The sequence below is a fragment of the Lactuca serriola genome, chromosome 5 (assembly GCF_051521515.1).
Source record: "Lactuca serriola cultivar US96UC23 chromosome 5, Lser_US96UC23_V15, whole genome shotgun sequence".
NCBI classification, from domain to species: Eukaryota; Viridiplantae; Streptophyta; class Magnoliopsida; order Asterales; family Asteraceae; genus Lactuca; species Lactuca serriola.
The window spans coordinates 168,544,449-168,558,323 of NC_136412.1; positions in this window are offsets into that span (position 1 = coordinate 168,544,449).

A 13,875-nucleotide genomic window follows, 5' to 3' on the forward strand; every position below is an offset into this window, starting at 1 on the left:
TAAAACGTGTTTCCCGCTTCCTGATATGCCCCAGCCATTAGGAACTTCCAGAGTACTCCTTACACCAGGTGAGCAGACAACCATTCAGAGAGAGGATAGATCTAGAATTCTATTACTTATTATTTATTTCTTCAGAGGGGTTGAGAAGTAAAAGGTTGCATATGTTGTGTACCAGGTCGGATTACAAGTCGCGCAGAGGAGACAGCATATGGCTAACAGATAAGAAGTCTTTCACACATATATATAACCTGCAGAGAAATAGAGTTGCATATGTTGTGTAGCAGGTCGGATTGGAAGTCGCGCAAAGGAGACAACATATGACTAACAGACGGAAAGAAAGAAAATGATATTCTACAGACCTAATTTATCGGAATTTACTAGTCGCTCCATCCAACTGGAATTAAGGACAGAATCTGCACATCGAGGAAAAGTTAAACCATGGTTCCAAGTACGGGTTCAATTAATGTGACAAGTAGATTCCCATATATATCTCCCTGCTCAACCTATCCAAGCGTCGTATTGTTAGTCTAAACGGAACTATCTAGGTCAAGATTTGTCAAGTCATTTGATTTCCTAAGTTCAATTCTACCTAGTCATGTCAATTTAGAATCTTTCGTGCCTACCGACACATCAAACCAGAGCATAGACCCTTCAACTTTGGGTACATTACGCAGACTCAGGTTGCCTGTTATCACATTATCATATCACTTCCCAGAACATCTCCCTCAAACATAATTTCTAATTTTTAAAATTTTTGGATTTTCTATTTTTAATGTTTTTGGATTTTCTATATTTTTTTAATGTTTTTGGATTTTCTATTTTTTAATGTTTTTGGATTTTCTATTTTTCTCCCCCTAAATTTGTGCATAAAAATGAAATAAAATAAAATGCGCAAATTTATAAAAAAAATTAATCCTCAAAACGAATCATTTTTAGAAAATTAACTAGCACATCGAGTCGAGCTTTGTTAAAAGGCTTGGTGAACAGATCTGCTACATTATTATTAGAGTGGACCTGTTCTAGCCGAATGAGCAAACGCTCATAACATTCTCTAATAAAATGAATCTTGATGTCGATGTGCTTGGTTTTTGAGTGCTGGACCGGGTTTTTTGCAATTTGAATCGCAACCTCATTATCACAAAAAATAGGGGTTTCTTGAAAATTCAAACCGTAGTCCAACAACTGATGTTGGATCCAAATGACTTGAGAACAACAAGCAGATGCAGCAACATATTCCGCTTCTGCTGTTGAGGTTGAGACTGTGTGCTGCTTCTTGCACTGCCATGACACCAGTCTATCTCCCAGAAACTGGCATCCTCCTGAAGTCGATTTTCTATCAAGCTCACACCCACCATAATTGCTGTCTGCAAAAGCATAAAGATCAAATTCGGGATTTTTCGGATACCAAAGACCCAGTTTTGGGCACCCTTTGAGATACCGAAAAATCCTTTTAACAACAATTAAATGAGAGAGTTTAGGATTAGCCTGGTAGCGAGCACATTGACAGACCGCAAACATGACGTCTGGGCGACTAGCAGTAAGATACATGAGTGATCCGATCATTGATCGATAATCAGTTTGATCTACGGATTCACCCTCAAGATCAGGAGTCAGAAGAGGCCGTTCCGCCATGGGCGTAAGAGCAGGTTTTGCGTCTCAAAACCCGAACTTCTCCAGTACATCATCCACATATTTTGATTGATGAATAAGGATTCCGGTTGAAGATTGTTTGACCTGAAGCCCCAAAAACGTGGTCATTTCCCCAAGTGAACTCATCTCAAAGCGCTTCTTCATCACCGCTTCAAAATCTTTGCAAAGTTGTTGGCTTGTCGACCTGAAAATGATGTCGTCCACATAAAGTTGAACGAGAATTTGATCTAGACCGACATGCTTGAGAAATAAGGTTTGATCAATGGTACCTCGGGAATAGCCGTGATTGAGCAAATGCTGAGTAAGAGTAGCATACCATGCTCGAGGAGCTTGATGCAATCCGTACAAAGCTTTGTCTAACTTGTAAACATGGTTTGGAAGAGATGAGTTAACAAAACCAGGTGGTTGGTCAACGTAAACCTCCTCCTTGAACGTCCATTTGGTATACATTAAAGTTCATGTAGGAAGCATAAGCAAGGAAGATGCAAATGGCTTCCAAACGAGCAACTGGAGTATAAACTTATGTATACTCAAGACCCTCAATTTGCCGAAACCCTCGAACCACCAATCTTGCCTTGTTGCGCACAATGACACATGAATCGTTTTGTTTATTTCGAAATACCCAACGACTATCAAGAGATTTCTTTCCTTTTGGTAGCTCCACCAATTTCCAGACTCCAAGTTTCTCAAATTGATTTAATTCATCATGCATGGCTTCAACCCAGCTGGGCTCATTCAGAGCCATTTCGACAGATTTAGGTTCTATTTGAGAGAGGAAGCAAGAGTAGAGACATGTATTAAAATCCCCACTTTTACTTCTCGTTTGAACACCGTCGCCCAACTGGCCAATGACGTTTTCTATCGGATGATCTCGCTGAATACGTGTAGGGATCCGATAGCTAATATCATTGACAGAAACAGGAAGATTATGAATATTAACCGCTCCATCATTTGCTGTATGATATGTAGAGGATGAACAAGGTTCGTTCGAAGAATCTGCTACAAACTCTTCTACAATACTTTCTGGAAAGAGAAGTTCCATCAGATTTGAAGTTACAGCGGAAGTCTCGTGGTTCATGAACTCTCTTTCCATCGGAGTTAAAGGAGTAACAATAGCATTAGGAGAAGGTTGTTGAGGAGACTCAGAAGATTCAAAATGGGCAGAGGGTACCAATGGAGGATCAGAGGAAATCAATGGTGGTCGATAGACAACTTCATCTTCTTCGTCTTCACTAGGAATCTTCGAATTGGAAGTAGATCCTTCTTGATTATCTGAAGACACATTGAATGATTTGAAAAGAGATGTGTAGTCAAATAACCAATCAGGACCCACTCTTGCATCTGTCTTATTTTCCTCAAGCCAACGAACATCAAAGGATTCTACAATCTGTTTAGTCTTCTTATTGTAAACCCTGTACGTAGTTCGAGCAGCATATCCAACAAAGTAACAGTCATTGTCACACCCCGCTAAAGCGGAAACGCAAGATATGACAGCGATAACGGTTTCATTGCAAAAGATAAAGACACATCACCATAGCAGTATTTAAAAGTTTACAACCCATAGCTTAAAAGAAACAAAGTACAAGTTTTTCCAAAACAACATTGTTCAAAATCTAACTTCATAATAGCTTAAACACGATGCATCATGCTCTAGGACGATGAATCTTTACATCCACTTACTAATTATTTCCTGAAAAAGCATGTAAAACAAGCATCAACTATGAAAATAGTTGGTGAGTTCACAAGTTTATAAAATCGAGCTTGAAATAAGGCTTTTGGTAAATACAAGTACATTGCTTTAATGATAAACAGAGTTGATTGCAGGTAGAGTGTAGGAAATGAGTTAATGATTGAAGTTTTTGGGAAGAGAAAGAGCATGGGGAGAGGAGATGCCAGATTTTTGAGGGTATTAAAGCCTCCTCTCTCCTAAATTCAAACTTTATAATTTCCCTCTTCAATTTTTATAAAACCATAATTTTTATAAAAATGATTCTTTATGTAATTCTCTATTCATTTAAAAATGTTGTTTTTATCTAATAAATTATGATTAAAGTATAATAATTTAAATTTGTATTTCATTCATATAATCCATAATTTGATTAATAAAAATTTGATATTAGGAAGTTTGTAGTAAAATTTTATAAAGTTTTTAAGCTTTAAGATTTATAAATTTGGATTTTTGCTCTTTAGGGTTTTTGGAATATTGTTTGATATTCACCATCATATTGAAATATAATTAGAATATTTTAATTTATTTTTAGGGTTTTACACCCTTTTTCAATTGTAACAAAGTTTGAAGTTTCATTCTAATTATAGTATTGGCATTTCCTATTGTAGTTAAGCAACTTACTAGAACCGTAAGTGTCATGTATATTAGTACTAGATCTTAGTTGGATCCTAGTTTATGCAAGATTTTGACCTAATCTATACTACTAGGCCATGGCATGTTGTGCATGAATGGTTTTTATAAAGATTAATGAGTCCGAAAATGACCTGAATTGACAGTTGTCATAGTATCCCCCACTTAAAAAGAATTTCGTCCCGAAATGCATTCTATGTCATCGCTTGTCATCGCAAGGGAAAAGTTGTGGATACTTTTCCTTCATGAAGTCCTCGCGCTCCCAGGTGTACTCCGGCCCGCGTTTTGAGTTCCATGGAACTTTCACAATCGGGATCTTACTCCGCTTAAGTTGTTTTACCTCCCTCTCAAGAATTTCTATCGGTTCCTCAACGAAGTTTAGCTTATCATTGATCTTAATTTCCTCCAGGGGTACTATCAATGCTTCGTCAGCTAGACATTTCTTAAGGTTGGAGACGTGGAATGTGTCGTATTTCTGTCGGGGTTTTGGGGGCTTCCCATTTCATGAGTGCCTCGATCTTAGCTGGATCTACATGAATTCCTCTTTCGCCGATCACATGACCAAGAAAATGTACTTCCCGAATCCAAAATTCACACTTAGTGAACTTGGCATACAATTTCTGCTTGTTCAACAGCTCCAACACTAGCTTCAGATGTCTATTGTGATCTTCTCTGGTTTGCGAGTAAACAAGTATGTCATCGATAAATACAATTACAAACTTGTCTAGGTATGGTCTACAAACCCTATTCATCAAATCCATGAAAACAGTGGGTGCGTTCGTTAGTCCAAAAGGCATGACTAAGAACTCATAATGTCCATAACGGGTTCTAAATGCTGTTTTGTGAATGTCCCCTTCGTGAATTCTTAGCTGATGATACCCTGACCGAAGGTTGATTTTTGAGAAGTAGGAAGCGCCCTGCAACTGATCGAACAAGTCATCTATTCGAGGGAGGGGATATCGATTCTCGATTGTCAACTTGTTCAGTTCTTTATAATCAATGCACATTCGGAACGAACCATCTTTCTTTTTGACGAATAACACTGGGGCTCCCCAAGGTGAAGAACTTGGTCGAATAAAGCCTTTGTCTAGAAGTTCTTGAAGTTGTCTGGATAGTTCTTGCATCTCGGATGGCGCAAGGCGATATGATGCTTTTGCTACCGGTGCCGCTCCGGGAATTAAGTCTATCCGAAATTCGACCTATCTGTGAGGGGGTAAACCGGGCAATTCCTCCGGAAATACTTCGGGATAGTTTTGAACCACCGGAATCTCCTTGAGTTGCTTAGTTTCAGGTTCTCTTTCTAGCACGTGGGTCATGAATGCAATACAATTCTTCTTCAGGTACTTGTGAATCTTCATGCTTGATACAATGTTTAAACTTCTTCCTGGCTTCTCAGCGTGTATGATAAGGGTTTCTCCATTAGGGAGAGGCACTCTAGTGACTTTCTCGTAATAACCAATGTCCGCTCTATTTTTGGACAACCAATCCATTCCTACTATCACATCAAAACTACCTAGCTCTATAGGAATTAGGTCAATGCTAAAGAGTTTATCAGCTAAATTCAGAGTACAACCAGGAGTTATATCATTAGCCCTAATTTCATACCCATCAGCAAGTTTAATAGCATAAGCATTCCTTATCTTTCTCGATTTCAAGCCAATTAATGGTCTAAATGCTAAAGAAATAAAACTCCTATATGCTCCCGCATCAAATATTACTGATGCAAAATGGTTGTTCAGGAGAACCGTACATGTTATCACTTCAAGGTTCTAATGAGCTTCTTCTACAACAATCACAAAGGCTACACCTCTTGGCCGTCCAACTTGATTTCCTTGGAAGTTTTGCCTGGCTTGGCCTTGTCCATTGTTACCAGGCCCTTTGTTTAGTTTGGGACATGCCCTACGGAGATGATCAGTACTCCCACACTCGTAACATGCCCTTTTTCCCTCCTTATTTAGCTTACAATACTTCGAGTAATGGCCTGTTTGCTTACAGTTTTGACACACTGGGCACGCTCCCATGTGATGAAAGTTACACTTATTGCACTTCGGAAGCGGTCCTGAGTACTACTTTCTCTCCTGCACTTCCATGACTCCCTGTTCCTGAGTTTTCACTGGTTCTTGTTCCTGGGCTCTTATCATAAAGTTTCTTGAGACTTTTTGCTTCCTCCCTGACTTGCCTCCATACTTCTTCTCTCCCTGATCTGTTGGCTTCCTCTTATTACTAGAGCTTTCCTTCTTTGATGCTCCCATCCTTATCACATCATTGGTTAGTCGATTTGCTAGACTTACTGCACTTTGAATAGTAGTTGGGTTTGCTAAGGTAACCATTCCCCGAATCTCTGGTGCCAGACCCCAGATGTAACGATCTATCCGTTTCTCCTCAGGAGTAACCATGTAAGGTACCAATTTTGCTAGTTCATGAAATCGGACTGTGTACTTCTCTATTTGTGTTCCGACCATAGAATGGTTCCAGAATTCAGATTCAAGCTTCTGAAGTTCATCCTTGGGACAATACTCCTCTATCAGTAGCTTCTTTAGGTCTTCCCAAGTTAGTTGATATGCTGCCGTACGGCCTCGGGTTTGCACTAATGTATTCCACCAGGTTAATGCCCTATCTTGGAGTAGGCAAGTTGCATACTCAACTTTGTTGCGCTCGACGCATTTGCTAATGTGAAGGACCGACTCCATGCTGTGAATCCATTTCAGCAACCCGACCACACCTTCCTTTCCGTGGAATTCCTTAGGTTTACAGGCCATAAAGGACTTGTAGTTGCATTCTCTTTCATTGTTTCCACGGTTTCCTCCACTACTTCCTTGGTTAGCATTAAGTACCGCAGTTACTTGAGTAACGATGTTTGGGTTGCTTCCAAGAGATGTTGTGCTACAACTTGAGCAACATCGGGTGTTTCGTTCTGTGGGTGCCCGCGATTAGGCCTTCCTGACATGGTTCTATGACACAGAAGAAGAAATATGTATAAATACATAAAATAATGTATAATATTTAGTTCACTACTATTTTGAAAACCGTAAGTGTTGTCAAACTAATGGTTTGCATTAATACTATGCATATAGGTTTTAGAAAGGAAAGAAAAGAAAAATCTTTTTATTCGACCATTGACTAAGAAAATTCTAGGGTTTGACCTCATAGTAAAAGTTTTCAAACATAAAATAAAATTCTTCATCACCATTTGAAATAATCTTAAAACCAAACCAATAGATCAATCCCAAAATAAAGTTTTAAATGTTTTTCCCAAAAGACACCCAATCATTGGTTTTCATTTCATGACAAAATAAAATAAAATACTGAAATCAGAACCAAACACTAATCGCTATCCCCACAAGAAACATCAGCACCACAATCAATAATAGCCCAACAAGCACATAATATGCGGTCATCGCACGACATGCCACTCGTCTAGCAGCACTAGCAGTGTCAGCAGCCTCTATCGAATGCTGAAACAGGATTTCCATCCTTGTCAAGACTTCATCCATAAAACTTCCCGATGCCCAGCTATCACAGCGAGACTGTGGCGTAGGCCCGCTGCCATCGACTGCAATCTCCGGGACTCCTCCGGGGTCATACCTGGCTGCCTGACAGGTATCCCTATGACTCGCTGTGGTGGGGGTGCTCTCGGTCCTGCAATGCTGGGTCCTACCTTGATAGGTCCTACCGTGCCAAGTCCTGCTGTGCTGGTGGCTATCCTTCTTGGAATGGGAACACTCTTCCTCGCCGTCCTCCGAATACGAAGTCCATAAAGTGGCGGCTGTGGCAACACCGATGTAGGTGATGCCTCGCGTCGTTGACTCGGGGCGTTGTCATTGCTGATCTCCACCGAGTTTCCTGTATCTTCCGTGTCCTCCAATGGGTCTTCTTCTACCGAGGCGGGGGGATTACGTCAAGGGATAATAGTGACGTAGCCTGACTCATCGGCTGAGGCGGTAGCACGGGAAGATGACGATGTTGACATAGTGGACTGGGACATAGTTTCAATGAGATATGAAATAAATGACAATGCATGCCTATAATATGCAATGCTTACACACACCAAAATTAACCTTTTGAAATTTTGAAATAAAGTTTTCTCAAAAATTTTGTTGAACATATTCCCATTATATTTAGCTCAGACTTTGTATAAATCTTTCCTTAACTAAACATAGGTGATCAGGCTATGTTTAATCGAGGTCTAATGATACAACTCCTGACCTAATTATACTAGTAATATGTTTGATGTAAAAAGAATATCTTTGTAAGTTTTAGTTATAGGTTGTGTTTTCTTAAATAAAAACCGATGTTCTCTATAACTTTATCTCTGATACCACTTCTGTCACACCCCGCTAAAGCGGAAACGCAAGATATGACAGCGATAATGGTTTCATTGCAAAAGATAAAGATACATCACCATAGCAATATTTAAAAGTTTACAACCCATAGCTTAAAAGAAACAAAGTACAAGTTTTTCCAAAACAACATTGTTCAAAATATAACTTCATAATAGCTTAAACACGATGCAGCATGCTCTATGATGATGAATCTTTACATCCACTTACTAATTACTTCTTGAAAAAGCATGTAAAACGAGCGTCAACTATGAAAATAGTTTGTGAGTTCACAAGTTTATAAAATCGAGCTTGAAATAAGGCTTTTCGTAAATACAAGTACATTGCTTTAATGATAAACAGAGTTGATTGCTATTAATGAATACAAGCTTATTGCTATAATGAGAAACGAGTTTGTATGTGTATGAGCAAACAATGAGTCTCAACCAAACCTATGACTGAAGCCCTATCGAGATCTATGCTTATCGTTCCATAGATGAATATGGTATCATGCACTCCAGGGAATTGGGCGAGTGGGGAGTTGCCAATGCCTAATAGCGTTATCCATAATGACCATTGGCTCAAAGAGTTAATGGTTAGAGATAAGAGAAGGGCCTTAGTACGATAAGTTCTCATGTTCCGTGTTGCATAGACATACATAAAGAAACATAGCAATACAATAGCAATCATGTTTGATAATAATCAATTTAAATACAACATGCAAACAATAATTTTTCTAGACATGCTTTTCCACCCCAAAACATAAAAACTGAAAATAGGGGAGTGCGTGAATACTCACAGTGTTTCATGTAGGTACAAATGGTACTTCGGGATGCACCAACGTCTTACTACCGGGATCCTACGATATCAAACACTCACTAGTGAGTTTCCATGTCGAAATCTAATGCTAATATACTAAACTCTACATATAGTGAAATGCCAATTTATATTTTAGTATTGGATTTTTATATTATTTGGTTACACTTTTTCTGAAATAATGAAATTCTACAAGTCGTGCGATCAATTACAATTTGGGATATTGATTTTCCAAATTTTTTAAGTCTTTATAACAACATAAATTCACGAAAAATAGCATTCAAAGGATAAAAATTCTCAAACTTTTTATTTAACTGTTATTACACAATACTAAGCTGTGAAAAATATAAAAATGGATTTCCAAGCTGTTTAATTACATTTTACGATTTTTGAGCATTTATTCCAATAAAAATTAAAAATAAATAGAAAACAGTTTCCAAAATTACCCAAACTTTTTATTGAACTGTTATTATACATAACTAGTCTGGGAAAAATATAAAAGATATTTTTCAGTTGGTATTTCTATTTTTCCTTGTTTTATTCCTTTAAATAATCATTAATTGAAGAAATAATATTAAACAGTTAAAATAAATTACCAAAAATTTTTGTAACATCATTTACAGTGTAAGTAACCTGGGAAAAATACCAAAAGTGGTTTTCATATTGTATAATCCGGTTTTGTGTATGTATGTGTATTTAAGTGTATTTAACTTTAGAAATTAGGAGAAAAATAGTTTACAGTAGACCAAAATCATCAAAATGTGTATGTAAGTTCCTACTGTAAAACATGATGTGCTGGTAAATTTTCATGAACTTTGGATAATCAGAACTATTTTTCCTACTTTTAGGCCATTAAAATTACTAAAAATCGGGAAAAACAGTAAGGCATGATGAAAAATTCTGAAATTATTTTTATGAGTCACCCACCACAGGTAAGGGCTGAGAAATTTGTTAGATACAATTTTCACACTCTCTAAAGTGGTTTTGTGATTTATTATATTCTCATAAAAAAAATCGGAAATCATACCAAACAGCAACCAAAATTGATGAAATTTAGTGAGGAGTCATGATCCATCATAAGGGTCATCCATGAGTTTGTTCTGGATTTATTGACCTCTGGAAGTATTTTATGTGATTTATGCCCTTGGTTTCTTGCAATAATTTTAATAAATCAAAGAAATAATAAAAGCTTTTGGTATTTTACAGATTATCACATGCGTTTGAGGGCTTTCAAAAGAAAAAATGTTCAAAATTTATTCAGAAGGGAAATGGGGGTAATGAACCCAAACAAGTTAAGAAATGTTGCACATTATAGTGCATGAGTTGTAAATGTGGCAGAAGTTCATGAATTTGAGTAGCACATTCTGTGGGGTTTTAAGACACGAAATTTCAGCCATCAATCACTGGATATGTTAAGTTTCTAAAGTATTTTTCTCCAGATTTATGGTTGGGTTTAAGGCCATTGATCATGCAAGGAAAAAATGGTGATCACAGAAAAAGAGCTGTTTGCGCAACCATTTTGTAAAAATTGCCAAAAATCGGATATTTAATATTTTACAGTGATACCAGTTGGGTTTGAAAGTTAACTCGTGGAACTATCCAATACAAAAAGAACATCATGATTTGGTTAAGTAATGAACGAGTTATGTCCGTTCAAAACTGAACAATGTAATCTGGCAGATTGCATGTTTGCTTTGAGTGCATTCTTAGGATATTTTGACAAGAACATCATGCATGCCTTTGTTAAGGTCCGATTTCTAGCACATGCATGGAGTGAATGAGCATCCAAGATGTACTAGAAATGGTTTGAATGCTTTTGGTCATCCAAGATGTAATACTCGGTTTGGAAGTCACATGAACACATGTGCATCTTTTTCACTCCTTGCATGGGTTTGATCCCGGATTTTCACCATCTCAAACACATGCATTGAGTTATGGTGACAATATACAAACCACAAGGGAAAAATAAGGATTTCTAGCCATGGAAAGGCATATAATCCGAAAAGAAGAGAAAACTAAGAAGAAGAGGAAGTAGAATCATGAAATTATGGGAGAAGATGTTGTTTACCTTGGTTTTGATCTTGAGGGAAGTAAGAACACTTCAAAGTCTTCAAAATCTCGAAATTTGGCAGAGGAATGAGAGAAATTTCGTGAGTTAGAGAGAGAGAGAGAGAGAGAGAGAGAGAGAGAGAGAGAAAGAAAGAGAGTTTATGTGTTAGGAGGGTGGAATGTGAGAGAGTGAAGAGGGAAGAGGTAGAGTGTAGGAAATGACTTAATGATTGAAATTTTTGAGGGTATTAAAGCCTCCTCTCTCCTAAATTCAAACTTTATAATTTCCCTCTTCAATTTTTATAAAACCATAATTTTTATAAAAATGATTCTTTATGTATTTCTCTATTCATTTAAAAATCTTGTTTTTATCTAATAAATTATGATAATGTATAATAATTTAAATTTCTATTTCATTCATATAATCCATAATTTGATTAATAAAAATTTGATATTAGGAATTTTATAGTCAAATTTTATAAAGTTTTTAAGCTTTAAGATTTATAAATTTGGATTTTTGGCTCTTTAGGGTTTTTGGAATATTGTTTGATATTCACCATCATATTGAAATATAATTAGAATATTTTAATTTATTTTTAGGGTTTTACACCCTTTTTGAATTCTAACAAAGTTTGAAGTTTCATTCTAATAATAGTATTGGCATTTCCTATTGTAGTTAAGCAACTTACTAGAATCGTAAGTGTCAAGTATATTAGTACTAGATCTTAGTTGGATCCTAGTTTATGCAAGATTTTGACCTAATCTATACTACTAGGCCATGGCATGTTGTGCATGAATGGTTTTTATAAAGATTAATGAGTCCGAAAATGACCTGAATTGACAGTTGTCAAAGTCATCGGCTTTGGCATTGAATTTGGGATTGGATTGCAAGTGGAGAAGAGTGCAAGGGCAGCCAAATACTTGGAAATGACTAGCAGATGGCTTGTGTCCAAATGAAATCTCATACGATGTCTTCATTCTGGCTTTGTTGATTAGCGCACGATTTTGAACATAACACACGGTGTTAATCGCCTCTGCCCATAAGAATACAGGAAGCTTGGAATCACAGAGCATCGTCCTTGTGGCATCTTTTAGAGTTTGATTCTGACGTTCGGCAACCCCGTTTTGTTGAGGTGTTCGAATAGAACTGAATTTACGCACAATCCCTTTCTCAGCGCAAAAATGATCAAGAACAGCGTTCTTGAACTCTGTTCCATTATCGGTACGCAACGCTTTCACTTGATTTTTAGTCTAATTTTCGATCATCACAATGAATCTTTTGATAAGGTCAGCAATTTCATCTTTGTTAGACAGAAAGAAAACCCAAGTGAAACGAGAGTAATCATCTATCACAACAAGGCAGAAAGAATTGCGATTGAGCCTTAGAACATTAACTGGACCAAATAAATCCATATGCAATAACTCAAGCACTTGACTTATGGAGTTTATCTGCTTTGGAAAGTGTGGTTTCCGATGATGTTTTCCCTGAGCGCATGAAACACATTTTTCAAAAGTAATGAAATCTTTGATGGGTAGCCCGCGGACCAATTCGTTAGTCGATTCAGGTTCTTTGCATTTGCATGACCGAGACGACGATGCCACAGCATCGCATTTTGTTCAGAAGATTTGGAGAATAGACAAGTGATATCGTCAGGGAAATTGCTATTCATGTCTATAATGTAGGCATTTCCATCCCGCTTAGATCGTACAAGAATCCAATCTTCAGGGATAACAATGCCAGGCTTTAAGATCAGACATTCCTTATCTGTGAAATGAGTAGAGTAGCCCTTGTCGCAAATCTGGGATACACTCAGTAAGCTGTGCTTCATTCCGGAGCAAAGTTAACATTCTCAAAATTCAATACTCCATTAGAAACAGTTCCTCTTTGACTAATTTTTCCGCCCTCTCCGCCCGCAAAAGAAACATATCCTCCATTAAAAGTTTGAATGTTGTGCAATTGGGACATTCCTCCGCAACTGTCCCTGCACAATAAGGAGAATTAGTTAGTTTTGGGGACCCAGGTCATCACAATCCTGGGTTGACCCTTTCCTTTTACAAGTTTTTCATTTAATTCTTTCTTTGCTTTTGAATTAGAGAGTAATGGAGATTGATCTGAAGAAGATTTTGGAATCCTCTGAAGGTTAGGTTTTAAAAAATTTTAATTTTGCTTTGAACTGGTGAATTTTCTACTTGAAGAGTTAGAAGATCCTGTCCTGCTCTTTGACAAATACGACTTAGGCTTAGGCAGAGTTGATTTGGGCAAACTTTTGTTGTTTTTACGAAAAACCAGTTTATTCTTTTGAAATCTTTCGAATTTTTTGTTTAATGTTGTATTCAAATCTCCATTTCTAGAACGAGTTTTGGGAATTTTTCTAGTTAAAGATCGTCCCCGAAATTGATTCCCCCCTCTTTTTGTTGTATAAGATACAAACATCCGGTTCATACAATTTCTTGCAATGTGTCCAGCAGTGCCACAGTTAAAACAAATTTGTTTGTTATCAGTAGCTTTGGCACTGCTGTTGACAGTGTTATTCTTTGCTTTTCCATTTCTAACACATTTACATTTGCAAGATCCATCATAGAATTTAGTAACAGATGTGTTAGATGCAGAGACATGTAAATCAGGTTTAGCAGTTTGATCACAAACAACACTATTAGAAACAACATTGTCAGACTGAAATA